General features: G+C 45.8%; 2 non-coding genes across 2 annotated transcripts; one reads left to right on the top strand and one right to left on the bottom strand.

Moving 5' to 3' along the window:
• The first annotated feature begins 9142 nt into the window (after positions 1–9142).
• TRNAA-CGC (transfer RNA alanine (anticodon CGC)) lies at positions 9143–9214 on the top strand. Its single transcript has one exon. It is a non-coding gene; the product is annotated as a tRNA-Ala (tRNA).
• Positions 9215–9419: 205 nt separating this feature from the next.
• Positions 9420–9490, bottom strand: TRNAG-GCC (transfer RNA glycine (anticodon GCC)). The gene has a single exon. It is a non-coding gene; the product is annotated as a tRNA-Gly (tRNA).
• Between the last annotated feature and the right edge of the window lie 6614 nt (positions 9491–16104).

Raw genomic sequence — 16104 nt, forward strand, 5'->3', positions numbered from 1 at the left:
GTTATTAAGGCTTTGTTTTTTTAGTGTATTAATGTATTATTTTAGTGTTAAAAAGTTACTTTAGAATATCAGTTGAAACTTATTTTTGTTTTCATTAATTTACTTACACGTAGATTTTGTTCCTTTTCCAGGCTTTTAAGCTCTTTGTGGAGTTGTGCTTTTGGCACGTCTGTGCCGTTGGATCACAGCTCCAGTTTTGGCTTTAGAAAGGCTCCTGGATGAGTTTTTTGACGCAGTGTTTTGGCTTTTGCAGGAAGGGGCCGGCTCCCCGTGGCCGCGCGCGCCGCAAGGACCTGGGCAGCCCCGGGGCCGGAACGGGCTGCAGCGAGGGCCAGCACAGGAGGTGCAGTCAGTGGCAAACAAAGCTCATGCTTACCCGAGTCAGTGAATAAAATAGTTATGGGAGACCAGGCAAGTAATAATATACAGTAAATGATACAATCCCTGCAACGTTTGAAACACAGTAAGTAATGAACACTGATTTGAGAAAAGTAAAGATATTTGAACTACAGGTTAACTTGCACACAGAATTAAGGAAAACCTGTTTTTTGGTTTTAGCTAAATGGGATCTGGTTCTTCAATGAATATATTAAAAAAATAGGTGAAAGCTGAGGTAAAAATTCAATCTATCTCATTGATAGCATGAGCGCAAAAAATATTATTTTTTGGATCAGAGAACTTTAGTAATAACAAATACTATAAAGAGAGGAATCAAATCTAGATCATATACTCACTGGGCTATTCAATACTATAACCACCAAAATCAGCCCATATTGATGTGGCAAGGAGGAAGACATATACTAGTTTCCAGATCACAACATTTCACTACAAGATATTGAAAAACAAGTCAATTTTTATATCAATGAGATTCCTATTAAATTAGTCCATATCTTTCAGCAGGAAAATCTACAGAACTGGCCCCCACTGACACACTGATAATGAAATGTCCCTCTGTCGCTGCGCGGCTGCGGCGGCGCGGGGCAGAGCGCTGCACGGAGGCCCCCGCGCCGGGGCCGGGCGAGCGCGTTCAAATCTGGCTGGAAAAGATAAGCAAAGGGGAGCAAATTCCCCCTTGGAGAGAGCAGCACCGGGTAAACCTGGATTTTATTACGCACCTTTAGCAGGGTGTCTTCTGAGGTGTAGGATCTGCACTGTTTTACTGCTGAAAAAATCCCCAGGGTTGTAAACGGGATTAGAGTGGATGAACAACAGGAAGGAAGGGGCTGTTTTATGATCCAGAGTCTTTGGGCTGTCAGACCTGGTCCTGTTTCTGTGGCGTCTGGGGTAACTTTGACTTGAAGAGACAAGAATCAGCTCCAGGGTTTTGTGGGAATTGGAAATTGTTGCATTCAGGTTTCTAAAGAAGTAATTTAATCTTCCTTTTTTTGCCTAAAAGAGTGCATTCGTAATAATGTACCCTCCATAACAAGAGCTCTGTATGAAGAACTGCTTAACGCGCACTGTAATTGTCTTGTGTGTCTAATTATTGTTCGGCCGTACATCAGGGTACTTGACACTGCTACTTGCCGCACGCAGGCACTTAAGAAAATGTGTAGACCAGTGAAAACCTGCTGATAAATGTGACTGGTAGCGTATCTATTAAGGCAGTAAATCCGCGGTTTTGCTCTAGCGGCGGCGCACTACACCGCAGGTACCAACTGGGAGACCACTTTGGGAGCTGTATTTGGTGGGAATCCGAGCAGGAATTAACCGGCTGTGCTGGCATATTGAAAACAAACAAACAAGACAAGACTCTTAACCCTACCTTTCATGATCCTCATTGTCACGGTTAATGCCATGGAGATGGATGCAGCCGGCACAGAGGAGGAGATGGTTCTCAGGGGTAATGTATGCAGGCTGGAACAAGGGCTGAGGCAAAGAGCAGGAGGGAATATTTGTGTGAACATGAGGAGGAGGAAAAATGGAGGAAAAAAAAGAAACCCGTCCATGGACGGCAAGGTGGAGCGTGCGGGTCTGCGCGCTCTCGTTATCACAACGCCCGTCAGCTGCTGCGGCTCTCATTTGATGAAGGGATCAGAGGAATACTTGGAAAAAAACTTCAGTTTGAGGCCTTAGTTAAGTGCTGATATTAATAGCATGTTTAATTATGAGTGAAATCCAATCAGGTAAGCCTGGGAAGGTAAAATGAAGGGGAAAATTTGCCATAAGAGTTTCTGATTAATAAGTAAAATACAATTAACTGTTCTCAATAAATGGATTTAAAAAAACCCCACACGTTAAACATGATGAGCAACCTTTAGGCAGAGCTACCCGAATGTGGCTGTGCGCCAAAGGGGCCATGCAGGGCTGCATGGAGCTGCTTCCTACCCGCGCTGCGGCGCAGGGAGCAGCAGCTTGTGCGTTTCCGACCCACATCCACTGCCTGCAGTCTTACGGTTTGATGTGGGAAGTACTCAGAGCCTGTGTAAGCAAGGCACTAGGGCAAGCTTTCATACTGTTTGCAAACAGAGTTGGGTTTTTGTTTGTGGTGGTGGTGGGGTTTTCTTGTGGATTTTGTGCTTACCAGTTGAATTTCCCTTGGTGCTATGCAGGAGGCAGAGCAGCCTGACTTGCATTGATTCTAGCTCCTAAAAACCTTAGGTTAAAGCGTCCAGCCCTGCAAGGTCTCAAATCGTTTTATAGATACTTGCATGTGCCTAAGTCCTCTCTACATCCCTCTCTTAATTAGCGCTTGAATCTCAGGAATGAAGGGCGAGATGGTAATAGTTCAGAATCTTGCCTTTTTCAAGCATTACATGTTATTGCTGGTCTAATTTCAGTTCCTGAGTCAAAAATACTTCTTCCTTCTTCACTGCGTATAAAGCCTGAATTGACATACTTGTTGCTGCTGCTTTCTGCCTCTGAGTAATCTCTTCCTTCACGATCTTGGCACTGAGGAGAGAGGAGGATTAACTTCAAGGTCCGCTGGAGGAGTTAGCGCGACACGAACGGGTTTGTCCTCCCCGAGCTGAGCTCCAGCTCCCTGAACAGCATCCTTCACAGGAGGTTGTGAACCTGTGCGGTAGCAGTAAACCCCGTCCTGAGGGCTTGTGCTTCCCGTCCCTGACATGCACCCCCAGTGAGACTTTCCCTTTCCTTTATTTATTTATTTAATATAAAATTATTGCTGTGCTTTGGTGTCTGCTGCTTTTTCACAGCTTATATTTACCTCCTTTCCTATAACACAGCGGACTGGCAGCAGCACCGCGCCGGGATGAGGACGATGCCTTCTAGCCGCTGCTCTAAGGCAGTGCCAGTGTTAAACCATTTGCACTAGCATAGAGGAGTAAAGCAGACATTCTGCTATTGTTGATATCACTAAACAATACTGAAATGAGATAAAATTTAGTCTTTTTCCCTCTCAGCCCAAGAGTAGCCTAGTACTAAAAGCCAAACATATCTTGCAAGAGCTACACGTATATACAAGTAGTAGCTCTTATTCTGCTTTTCTGTGTCAGCGAGTCTTGGCAAAGAAGATCATATTTCTATGTGGGTCAAAAATATGAAAAATAAAAAAAAAAGAATGATTTACATGAGAAGACTGATGATTTCTGAGGGGAGGATATACTGAGTATATCAGTCCTGGTTGGCAGAGGAGGCAAAAGGAATAGTGATTTAAATATATCTGTGTGTATTATAAATAAATAAATAAATAAATAACTATATATATAAAACATAAAGGAAATCTGTGCTGATTAAAAACAATCCAAATGCCACATTTCTCAAATGGGATTTGGGGTGGAAGGAAAATTGTGGCAACTTCATTGCTAACGGTACCACCTAGCTAGCCTGCAGGCTACTTAATGACCGCTGGGGAGGTTCACCTACACAAGACAACACACTGTTTCACATGCTAAACATTCCACATGCTGTAATTATTATTAGACTACCAAAGCTAGTAGTGCTTTTGCATGACTTCCCAGGAAACTGGAGCATTATTTTGGCAATACAGTTTGAGGTCTGTAAGATGGAAGCTTTAATTCCTCGGCTTTTGTGAGATGGGCTGCTTGTAGGTTGATCGTACACCTAAAACTCAGCGAAGAAACCGAATGTACCTCCGAAGTGCCGGGTGTTTGCCGCGAGAGCGAGGAGCGCAGAGCGAAGGCAGCTGGAGCGGGTGTCCCCGGGGCCAAGGAGCCCAGAGCAGCTCCCGAGGTGCCTGGGGTTCCTGCTCAGGCCTTGGAAAGAAAACCGACTGAGATGCAGGTGGAATTTCAGTTGGTAGCTGGAAACTTGATGTTTATGACAGAAATTTTGCAATTCTTGAACTATAATTGAGGCAACTTGTCCCGTCTAGCAGAAGAAAGGAGACCTAGTAGGCTGTAGGAAAGAAAAGCCTTAATCGGTTTAACTTATTTTGTCTTGCAGAAATTGAAGCTTTTAGCTGTATTAGAAGCCAGCATTATACAGAGAAGGAATTGTTAGCTCTTGTAATCCACAGCGATGAGCAATCGTTCTGAAGTGTGGACAAGGACGTGTTAATACGAGCTTACCTCCCCAGGCCCCTTCAGCTGTGCACGGTTTGGTGGAGGCTTAAAGAGCTACGAGCCTCCTCCTGAACGGCTCGGAATCATTTGTTTCAAAAAATTGCCTCTTTGTCTGAAAAAAAATTATGTTTTGGATTCCAGATGTAATCTGAAAAGCGTGAGGAATATAGAAACAAGAGATTCCCTTTGAGAATATGGAGCATTGGAAACCGAAATTCTCTGTAGGAAACGGAAGTAAGAATAATGCTTGACTTAAGAGGTATCATTTTTTACTGTTACAGTGATGAGTAGAGGAGCCTTCTCCTCTTATTGTGTAATTTCAGGCAATCAGAAAAGATCCTAATTAATATCTGTAGTGATATTGTGGCTCAGGTTAGGCTAATGAGCATGTACTGTGTTGCTTACACTGGTAGGTGAGGTTTCAGTTGCGATACCTATTTACAAAACTTTTCCAGGAACTACAAAGAAAATTTGTTCCAACAGAGCTCCTGTTTCTTCCATGAATATATAGCATTTAGCGGGCAAACTGAAAAATAAACTTTGTCTTTCTTATGTGGTGTATTTCTGCAAGCTGAGTGAGGGCTGCAGTCATGGAATAAGGTTCTTTCTCTGTAAGTCTGTGCTTTTAAAAATAACAGTAAAAAATACTGTATTTTTTCAGACTTAGGATAAAACAGTTTACAGAGTATTTTAATCAGGTGTTCTCTGATCAAATATGCAGAGTCCTGTTAAATGTTCTATCCTAATGAGAATGCTGTGTGGTTTCTGGATCAGCCTGTCCTGGCTTCGCCGGCGGGGTATTAAATTAAAGGCCTGTATAAACAGGGGGCGGGGGCAGAAGCATCCAGCTGTCCGGAAGCCTGGGCACTATCATCCGTGTAGGTCTGTACAACTACGGGTTGCTACTGAGTTTAAAAAAAAACTTTTATTTGCATCAAAGCTGGTAATGTTAATTTTCCTCACTTATTAAGTTGAAGAAAGTTGAAGTTCCTTTTATTAAGTCATTGAGACTTCAGCCTGCTTCCTGAGGGCTAAATTTGGTTGAGAAAACCATTGTAATATTGTCTAATTAATTTGCCAGTCAAATAATTTCTGCAGAACTATAATTTACTTATCTGTCTGCAACCCTAATGAATCTTCCAGTTTAGGGCTTTACTCCCATTTTCTGCCTTTTTATCTCCCCCCTCCCTTTTTTTTTGACCTTGATTTTCACAATCCTTTAATAAGGGCCGATTTTTAACCTGGCATTTTTGGGGTTTTCTTATTCTATTCTTACCAGCAATATTGAAAAATAACTACATACCTAGAGTTTGCAGCATGCAGAGTGTGAGTGTGCACTAACAGAAGACTTTTTCGCTTTATTCCTCTACTCGGGCAGAGTGTCAGGCGAGTCACCATGGCAAATAAAGGAGTGAATTCAGTGAAAATCAAAGATGTAAAAACACAGAAGAAAGTGATTTGTCTTTGGAGGCTTTAAGATCGTAACTTCCATTCAATTCCAATGTAAAATATGTACAATTTTTTTTATTATTCTGATCGCTATTCCTTGATTAATGGTACTAGATAAATACCGTACACTAAAAGTCAGGTCATTTTGGGGTTGTTTAACTTTTCTGATTGCTTACAAGCCTGTCCTGTTTTTTTTTTTTTTTTTTTTTTTTTTCCAATACATATATTACTTTTAAATGGTTTGGCAAGTGTCACAAGTAAGCAGTTGGTGTGTTATTGATTGTCCCTGAAATTTGTCAGCTTATTTGGTGTTTCTGATTTCTCACCTCTTTTTTTTTTTTTTTGGAAAGAATGTTGATAAAAGTACAAATGATGTATGGTGTTTGTGAATATTCTGCACAGACTTATTTGTTTACCTGAAAATGAATGGGCAGTAGGGTCATGTAATAGAAGAAAAGTAACTTTATTTATTTATTAATCTTTGCCGTTATCACAGGCTCTAGCAATTGGTCAAGACTTGTAAGACACTGTACGCTTGCTGTGCACTTACTGTTCAGTGTGAAAAAAGAAGAAAGATGGCATATGCTGTGAAAGAAGACCTTGTTCAGTTTTATACTTGTATAAGGCACTAAATTCATATGATTGTACTGGATCAGTGAATTAGACACCCTTCATATATTTGTTTATATGTTGTGTTTTAGTTCTTATATTTAATTGAATTAAGGTATTCATTTTATGAAGGAATTTTGAAGGTAAATGTTTAATCCCAGGAGCAAGTGCAATCTTAGAATACTGCAGCAGAACGATGTTAATCGTTCTTAGGAAGATATAATAATTCCTACCAAGCTTATACGCTAGGTAACTTTGAAGGCGGACTCTTTTCAGACTGGATTATAGAAATCCATCAGCAAACCTTAGAGAAGGATTGCCTTGGAAAATATACAGTGAATTTAAGAGTGTAGCTGAAGAGAGTTGAGGAAATGTGAAAAAAAATGGATTAGATTAAATTAAACCCATTTTTGCGGGGACAATTAAGGTCTCCCTTAAACAAGTCAGTTTGTGAGGTGCCAGGAATGAGTTAATCCTAACAAGGAATGCAGGGAAAGGCTGGATAATAGAGTGACATTGTCTTTCCCTGATGTCAGCGCAGAAACCCAAACACAAAGAGGTGAATGTAGTCCTCTGAGAGCGCTGTTGAGAAAGCTCAATGTTGAGTTTGTGCTGTGGCATCCAGCAAAATTAAAAGCTGTTCCGCACACTATGACAGAGTATTTCCTGGAACCAGGGGCTGCTTCCAGGCATCTGGACAAGGCCGACGCTGTGGGGATATGGTGGAGGCTCATGAGATACACAAGTCGCATCGCGGGGAATTCTAGTGCCGCGATGGCAGCAACAGTGTTAGATTCCTGCTTTCTTAAGTTTTGAAAACATTCAGGATTGCTAAGTTTGCGTTTATGACCAAGTGGATTTAGAGCCATATATGGGTGATTTTGTCTTATTCCATAGGTTAATGTAAGGCATCTTACTTCCTCCCATGAGACCCACATTCTAGCCTGAATGAGTCCATTTATTGTGTGTGTGGTAAGTGCTGGTCTAGAGGGCACTTAGATCTAGTTGCAATAGAAATACTTTTCCACTTCAGGATCAGCTGCCCACAGCCGCTGGTGCCGTTAACACACACACGTAAATTAAATACTGGCGGATCCTCTGTGGATCTGTGGCTGCTCTGAATGCCCTCTTGTCTTGATCCAGCTCCCAGGCAGGAACTCTCACAGCTGGCTTGACCATGTATCAAACCTGCAAAATCCATAAAAACACAGTAATATCTGTATTACTCTTTTTCTACTATTCTGATGTCTATGGAAGGATAAATGAAAGGAGATAAATGTAAATGAAGGATTTTAAATAGGTTTTTTTTTGAGTAGTTGGTATTAACATGCTCTGCACCTTGGACTCAGTTGTGTTACTAGCAATTGCTATTCTGTGCTTTGCACTAGTAGAGAAATCGGATCGTTTGCATGTTGGGTTAACTACAGAAATCAAATTCAGTGACTTCTAGAAGGTTCCTGTGTAAAATCTGCTATGCTGAGCACAGCTGAGGTATTACATACAGTCCTCTGATAGGGTGGGAAAACGAGAGCCCCCAAGGTTACCAGCTTCAAAATCCGGAAGGGCAGGGGAACAGTGTTTGGTAGCAGAAAGCCCTCACCATCGTCGGGAGTGCTGACAGATTTGTACGGCTGCTTATGTTATTGTAACAGTGCCAGTGAAATGCAGTATAGTATTAGATACCCGCGCTGTGGAGAGAAAAGCACCTGCCCTGGAGCGGGAGAAGGCACTGGCAGCCCCCCTGGAGCTGCTGGTCCTGCTGGGGCGCTCGATCCAAGGCGGGTTGGGTTCCTTCAGCACTGAGAGCCTAGAGCAGGCGTGCCCAGGCCTCGGCAGGAGGGGAATCCCGGCGGCACCGCATGGTGTGCCACGGTGTGTGCCACGATGTGTGCCACAGTGTGCTACGGTGTGTCATGGTGTGTGCCATGGTGTGTGCCGCAGTGTGTCGCGGTGTGCCACGGCGTGCCACGGTGTGTCTAAGCGCCTCCCTGGGAGCCGTGTGAGGGACACCTGAGGCTACACAGGGTGCGTGCAGCACATGTGTGCGCATACGAGGAACATGGCACATCCGCATGGGCAGCAGCAAAGAGGAGTTGGTCAAAACCCTTTCCAAATGAAGAAGCGGGTGCTGTGGTGGTGTGTCCCGATCCCTGCTCCGCGAGGGGATGGGTGCTCCTCGCAGCGCCACAGAGGCCACAGGCCACGGCCATCCGAGTGGGGTAAAGCAAGAGAGATTTCCTTAGGAAGCAAGCAGGCTGCAGCTGGATTACATGGCCGTAGTCACTGGGGTGAGCGCTGAAATCAGCACCTGAGCAACGTCCTGCTTTGGCTGCTGCGGTTTTCTTGTGCTGGAAAACCTCTTACACTGCTTTGCATGTGCGTTTATTTAGGCTTTCCGCTTTGCATGAAGCACAAAACAAGCAGGTGCTTGTTGTTTGTGTGCAGGGGTGGTTTGTTCGCCGGGGGCTGGCAAGGGGGCGAGGGGAGCCGCTCGCACGGCCGAACCGGGCCGGGCCGAACCGGGCCGAGTGGAGGACAGCGAGGCCGGGCCGGGCGCGGCGCCCTCTCGTAGTGCGCAGGGAGAGGCCTTCACAGGCGGGGATGTAGCTCAGTGGTAGAGCGCGCGCTTCGCATGTGTGAGGTCCCGGGTTCAATCCCCGGCATCTCCAGCGCTCTTTTACCCCTTCTTTCTTTTTTTTCCCTCCCTTTTTGGTTGTTGTTTGTTGTGTTTTTTTCCGTTTCCAGCAGCCGCTCGGCGCGCCGAGCCGGGGCCCTGCAGAGCGGTGCGAGGCCGAGGCAAAACGCGGCGCTGCTCCCTGCAGCGTGCGCCGAAGCGCCAAAGGAACGAAGTAAACGAATAACCAAAAGCGAGGTTGCATTGGCCGGGAATCGAACCCGGGTCTCCCGCGTGGCAGGCGAGAATTCTACCACTGAACCACCAATGCACGCGGAGAGGGTGCCCCGCGCCGCGCTCCGGCCCGGCGCCGCCGGCCCCGGGGAGCCCCTTCCTCTAACAACGGGAATGACCGGGAGGAACCGCCGCCGGGAGGAACCCCCCCCCGCCGGGAGGAACCCCCGCCGGGAGGAACCCCCCCCCCCGCCGGGAGGAACCACCCCCGCCGGGAGGAACCCCCCCCCGCCGGGAGGAACCCCCCCCCGCCGGGAGGAACCCCCGCCGCGCTGCCCCGAGAGCCCCCGAGCAAGCGGCCACCGGCTCCTGCCCTTTATGTCCCACCGGGGCTGGCCTTGCTGGAGAAAGCCCCTCTTCCAGGGCTTTGAGGTTCATTGTTTATTAATTACTAGCCGTGGTGGCTACAATGCACCAATTAACATCCTGGTTTTGGCAACCGATGCAATGTTATGGATCCTGCTGTTTCCGTGCAGCAACACAGCGTCGGGCAGTGCCGAGTTAGCAGTGTAACACCCCTGCGTGCGCTGTGATGTAATGATACGGTTTTCTAATGTAAGTTAGGTAAAACCTTGCTGTTCAGTGTGTCTTGGTCAAATTCCCAAGAACAGCCATGCATGAGATGGAGCTCAAAGGAATGCAACACACATGTGCTACACCAAGAGAAAAATAAGGCATTTATCTAGATAGGCAGATAGGAAGAATACCTGTTATTAATTCCATGACGCTTAAGACTCGGGTCCAAACGCATGAACGCTTTTCCCAGTGCTCTCATCAGAGGTAGTAAGCAGATGTTTTACTCTTGATCGAATAGTAATTGGACACTGCAGATAATGTTCCAGTTTCATGTGTGAATTTACCTTAATGGTAAAATGTAAACTTGCCTATGCAGAGGACTCCGCTTATCGATCCTGAAGTTACTACATACCTTCCCAAATGCATATTTAGTTCATCAAAGAGGATTAGGGTTTTTTTCAGCATGTATAAATCACAAATTGAGAAAAACTGTGCCCCTAGTGAATCCAGGAAGACACTCAAGACTACAAGTTGTAACATCTGCCGTGTAGAGAACAGGAATGATGTAGACCAGTGTTCATCATAGTTTAATTTCCCTGTAAGCTTCATTTCAACTTCTTAATTTGTCATGTCACAGAATAACACAGTATATTCTTTAAGCAAAAATTATAATTTAGGCTACAGCTCACAATTCAATTTCACAATTGAAAAGTTGTTTTTCCAGACAACCATAGAACCAGAAAACCCATAGCAGTTAGGCAGCGAAAAATACTCAAGGAATGTTTTATCCAAAATCCTAAGAGGGCTCTAATGCACCATGTTAACATACCTGAACATACCTGTTAACGTCCCCATTAATAGAAGCACCTGATCAAACACCTTTCTTTGCCTCCTTTAATTCTCTCCGCTCTCTCCATCCGCCAGGCAGGGGCTGCGGAGAATGGGGCTCTGGGAATGGCAGGGCACGGAGCCCTGTGGCTCTGGGAATGGCAGGGCACGGAGCTCTGTGGCTCTGGGAATGGCAGGGCACGGAGCTCTGTGGCTCTGGGAATGGCAGGGCGCGGAGCTCTGTGGCTCTGGGAATGGCAGGGCATGGAGCTCTGTGGCTCTGGGAATGGCAGGGCACGGAGCCCTGTGGCTCTGGGAATGGCAGGGCACGGAGCTCTGTGGCTCTGGGAATGGCAGGGCGCGGAGCTCTGTGGCTCTGGGAATGGCAGGGCGCGGAGCTCTGGGGCTCTGGGAATGGCAGGGCACGGAGCCCTGTGGCTCTGGGAATGGCAGGGCACGGAGCTCTGTGGCTCTGGGAATGGCAGGGCACGGAGCTCTGTGTCTCTGGGAATGGCAGGGCTCAGAGCCCTGTGGCTCTGGGAATGGCAGGGCACGGAGCCCTGTGGCTCTGGGAATGGCAGGGCGCGGAGCTCTGTGGCTCTGGGAATGGCAGGGCACGGAGCCCTGTGGCTCTGGGAATGGCAGGGCGCGGAGCTCTGTGGCTCTGGGAATGGCAGGGCTCAGAGCTCCGCAACGCAGACGAGCCCTTGGCTTGCTCTTGCAGAGGTGAGGGGAGCAGCAGGCAGGTCCTATTTCCTGATTAGTTTGTTGGAAAGTCGTTTTGCAGGGGATGGCCACAGAGCAGGACGGCACAGGGACAAACCCTGAGCATCTGCAACCAACCGTCCTTCCCCGAGTAACAGCAGAACCACGTCTGACACCAGTAGTTAATAATATTGAGCTGCTGCCCATGCCCGTTAGGCCGCTTTCTGCATCTGCGGGGCACGTCTGTGGGCAGTGACTAACTCTCAGAGAGAGCTGCAAGTCCCTGCAGTTTGGTGCCTCTCCACAGCTTAGATGCTGCTCTAGGACATGCTCCAAATGGCTTTTCCAGCCGCAGGACACAGGCACTTACCTATCCTTGAAAAATGACTGCGTGCAGGAGCTGCTCAATGAAGGCGAGAATTGAGACCTCTGCTATTGGAAAATGATGGTCCAGAGTCATAGAATTGATGAAAAAAAAAAAAAAAGTTGTATCAGTTCAGTTGTTAATAATCTGCATCCTACTCCAAGGGGATTAGGAGTCTTTGGGAATTAGTTTTCTGTATCACCATGAAGGCTGGGGAAAACGCTCCCTGCAAAACCTCAGCATGGAAGTTGCATAAAATGATCAGAGCAGTTCAGGGGCACTGAGTGAAATAACAACCTTAAACTAAATTTAAGTGCAGGTGCCTCATAAAAACAAACATGTCTCAGTACCTCTCATCCATAAATCATATAATTTTAGAAGTTAGTAGATGGCTTGAACAGCATCCAGAACCAGCTTTATATAACAAGGCTATAAATTCTAGGGATCTGCTTTTAGAGAGTGCTTAAAACGTACTTTGTGCATTTCTCTGCGATACCTGACGAGCCAAGAGACGTTCTCGTGTTGGGGACTCGATCGTGAGCCGCTTCCACTCAGCCCCAGAGCTCCTCCAGGCAGCGAGAGGACACCAGGGACCTGCAGCAGAAGCGAAGAGATCAGAACTTGTCAGAGGGAGAAGGGGAAGGACTTTCCCCAGCCTTCTTGCCCTTCGGAAGGGGCCACATGCTCTTGCTTTCTCTTCCAGGTCACCTTCCGCGGAGCTGCGCCCCGCCGGGCTCCTGCCTGCGCCGTCACCCGCGGCTCGAGGCGCTCGCCGCCGCGCCGGCTCCGCAGGAACCAGGTAGGGAGCGATGGGCAGGCGCAGGCAGAGCAGCTCCCACGGCTCCACACCGCTGCAGGAAAACCAGAAGGAAGGGAAGCGTGATGCTACAGATGTGCTAGTCGCTCAGATTTGCCTTTTCATGCTGTGGTGCGTTACATGGATGCTTGTTAGAAGGAATTCCCAAGGGAAGACTGAGACTGGCCTCTGGAATGCAACATAACTGTAGGAACAAACTGCCCAGGAATCTGTTTCTTATGGTTAACCAGTTAATGCTCAATCCTTAGTATTACCAAACAAAGCGGCTTAGTGGCCCCCAAAATGATGAAAAATAACTGCAGACCTTTCAAAAGGGCATCTAAAACCCCTTTCAAATAAGGATTTCCAAAGTGCACCTTGTCACTGTTTCCATAGCACTGGGAATTTGCCCCATCCCTGGTGCAGCCTTCCTGCTGCATGGAATACTGCACATGAGCCGGCTTTGAACAGGTCACACAATGAGATGGGCATTTAAAAATACCTTTCTTCTTAAAAAGACAAACAAATATATATTTTGTGGAGCCTTCAGCAAAGACTGTTGAAACGAAACAAACAAAACAATTGTGGTAATCTTTTAGGTAGGGCTTATAATGTAGAACAACTTGTCAGTGCAGGTTAAAGTTTTAAGGCCTAGCAATTTTGACAGTGTCCCTTTAAGCACAGCACAAGCACAGGGACTAGTAGGACAGGAAAAGGTCACTTGGTCACACGTATCCGCTGCCTCTTTTAAGTTTATCTCAAGACCCACGAGGCTTGTCCCAATTAATTATTTAAATATGCAGGGAAAATATTTCTGTAGATAAAAAAGGTATGATCTTCAGTTCTGGGGAAGCTAGAGCATGGCTTTTTTCTTTAAAATAGTGCTAGAAAGAAGCTGAGACTGGATACCCAATCGACCAGCTTCACGTGCCAAGAGAAGTGATTGCTGTGCAGCAACGTGCTTACGTGTCCTCGGAACACATGTGCAGTATCAGTGAAATGGGAATTTCAGATTTGCCCATATCCCTTTGTTTTCTGCTGAACACTTCTGTATCGCAAAAGGTCACCAAACCCAAATTGACAAGGTACATGCGGCTATTTAAAACAACTCTATTTCCATAGGCAGCTATCGATTACATTAACCCATCCACATCAGTTTTTTATAAATACATGGGCCCTCTGAAACGGTCCTAGATATTTTTCAAATACCTATAAAGGAAAAGAGACAGAGAAGCAATGAGTGAGATGGACATTTAGAAGAGGACAAGAGATCCAGGTCTTTTCTTTCCTCGGCAGTGCACGGGAACAGGAGGCTTTCCAGGTGGCTGTGCAGGTCTTCACGCAGGCGTTCTGCAGTGTTCCTCTAGCCCAGTGGACACAGTATGTGGAGGAAAAGCAAATGCACATACTCACTTGGTATGATTGGGGTCTGTCACTGCTTCAGAGAAAAAAAACTAGTTTAGCACCGATTCCAGAAAACCTTTTCCATTCCATCTTTGGAACATAATCTCTTCCTCTGTCACATATAAAGAGAAAGGAAATTTTTTTAAAAGAGTTGTTGTATTTTTACTGTCTGCCACAACAAAAATCTTTAAAATGCCAGAAAATAAATGCATTTTAATAGTAGAAGCTATCCTGCTTTCCACAACATACTGTCTCTCTTTTCTCTCTCTCCAGCAAGGAAATTAATATTCTCTATTTGATCTAGCTCAGCTGTGAGCCCCAGGAAAATATTGATACCTGCATTCTTGCCCATTTGTTCTTTGCATTCCCTGGCTCCCCTGCAGCAGAGATGTCCCCGTTCCCTTCTAGGGAGAGGCCGATTAATTATCGCGTTTGTTCTGCAGAAAAGATGGTGACCTGTGACCTTCTGCTTTTAAAACTGCAATTTTTGCATTTGGTTCCGTGACTCAGACCTGATTTGTTATCTTTATGCAACATAAAACGATAAGAAATAGCCATGATGATACCACATGACTTCTGTTCTAATAGAAAAATGAACCTCTTCCACTTCCCAGCCCCGTGCATGCACACACAGACCCACAGTGGATTTCTAACCTGTTGTGGGTTAAGGGGGCAGTGTTTGTGCGACCCCCTGTGCCCATGTCCCGCTGGCCGGGCCCGCTGTGGAGCGACGCTCCTGCATTTCGGAACGGCGTCTGACACCGCAGCCAGGGATGGGAACGTTCTGAGCTGCAAACTGGAGCCATGACCAAAGGTGGGACCTACAGTGGCTCCTGCTTGGAAAAAATCTCAATATAGAGATTCTGCTTCGGTTTCTGTCACTTCATTTCAACTTTTCTGCAGTTATTATTACCCCTCATTCCTCACAAAGACATTTTCCTGAAGATAGATTAGAAGAAAACATATTTGTGAATGTATGAACAGATTTTCTTCTTATGATACATAACTTTGGCATGCAGTCAGGAAATGATGATAATCTTTTTCTCTATCTTCCCTTGCTAATGAAGAGAAACTGCCTCTGGGGTTAAGGACAAAAGGTGAGCTCTCCCCGAACACAATTTACACCTGCTGAGCACATGATTTCGGGCATCTAAAATTCTTGTCTTGGCAGGTGTCCCAGGGACCAAACCACATGCACAGACTAAGGAGGTAATATTTTCATCTAGACATTAAATAAAAAATAGACTCAAGAGGGATGAATTCTGTGATACTTCAAGGCATCTCATTTTTTGTTTAACCTTGTAAAAATCTTGCAATATTCAAACTTAGGAAGACCCGTTTTATCAAGCAGTAACTAAGATAAAACACAGCCATTGCTGGAAAGAGCCTAATTAAGGGAGGAAAGAATTGTCCATCCCTCATCTGTTGGTACCTGGGTCTTGAGCATCTTGGGAGAACTGTTTCTGGAAGAAGGGAAATGCTGAATAAATGTGATCTTTGTCACAGGTTTCCCTCGTTCCTGGATTCCCCTTTCATGGGAAGTAGCGCTCTCCTTTCCCACCCCCTTCATGCTGTGGTGGGTTTGGAAGACTTTGTGAAGCACAGAAGGCCGGGAATGCAGAACACGCTCGCTTGGAAACTGCATATGTAGATATATTTTACATTGATGCACACTCTTATTTTGAACCAACCAGAAATTACCACAAATTGATATGATAATGCAGCTGTGTGTAGGTAGGCAACAATCTTGTGGAGTGAAAGGGTAGAATTTTGCCCAGTCCATGACAAGTCCATGGTCGTGTTTTCAATATCTGTTAAGAGATCAATGAAGCTACAAAATTTAGCGCCATGTTAGTGTACATATGGCAGGCATTTGCATCTAAAATTTTCATTTGTTGGATCACAGTCAAGTTATGAAAATTATTTAGCCCAAATTGCATTTAAAACCTTTTTCCTAGCCCAACTCCTACTCTTCCTTTCGCACCCTCTGCCTCCAAAAGGAGGAAAGCAGTGAACCCGTAAGCTCCGGGGCCGAGGT

The sequence above is a fragment of the Tinamus guttatus genome, unplaced genomic scaffold (assembly GCF_059628265.1).
Source record: "Tinamus guttatus ecotype Peru unplaced genomic scaffold, ASM5962826v1 Tinamus_guttatus_pri_ptg000073l, whole genome shotgun sequence".
Taxonomy (NCBI): Eukaryota; Metazoa; Chordata; class Aves; order Tinamiformes; family Tinamidae; genus Tinamus; species Tinamus guttatus.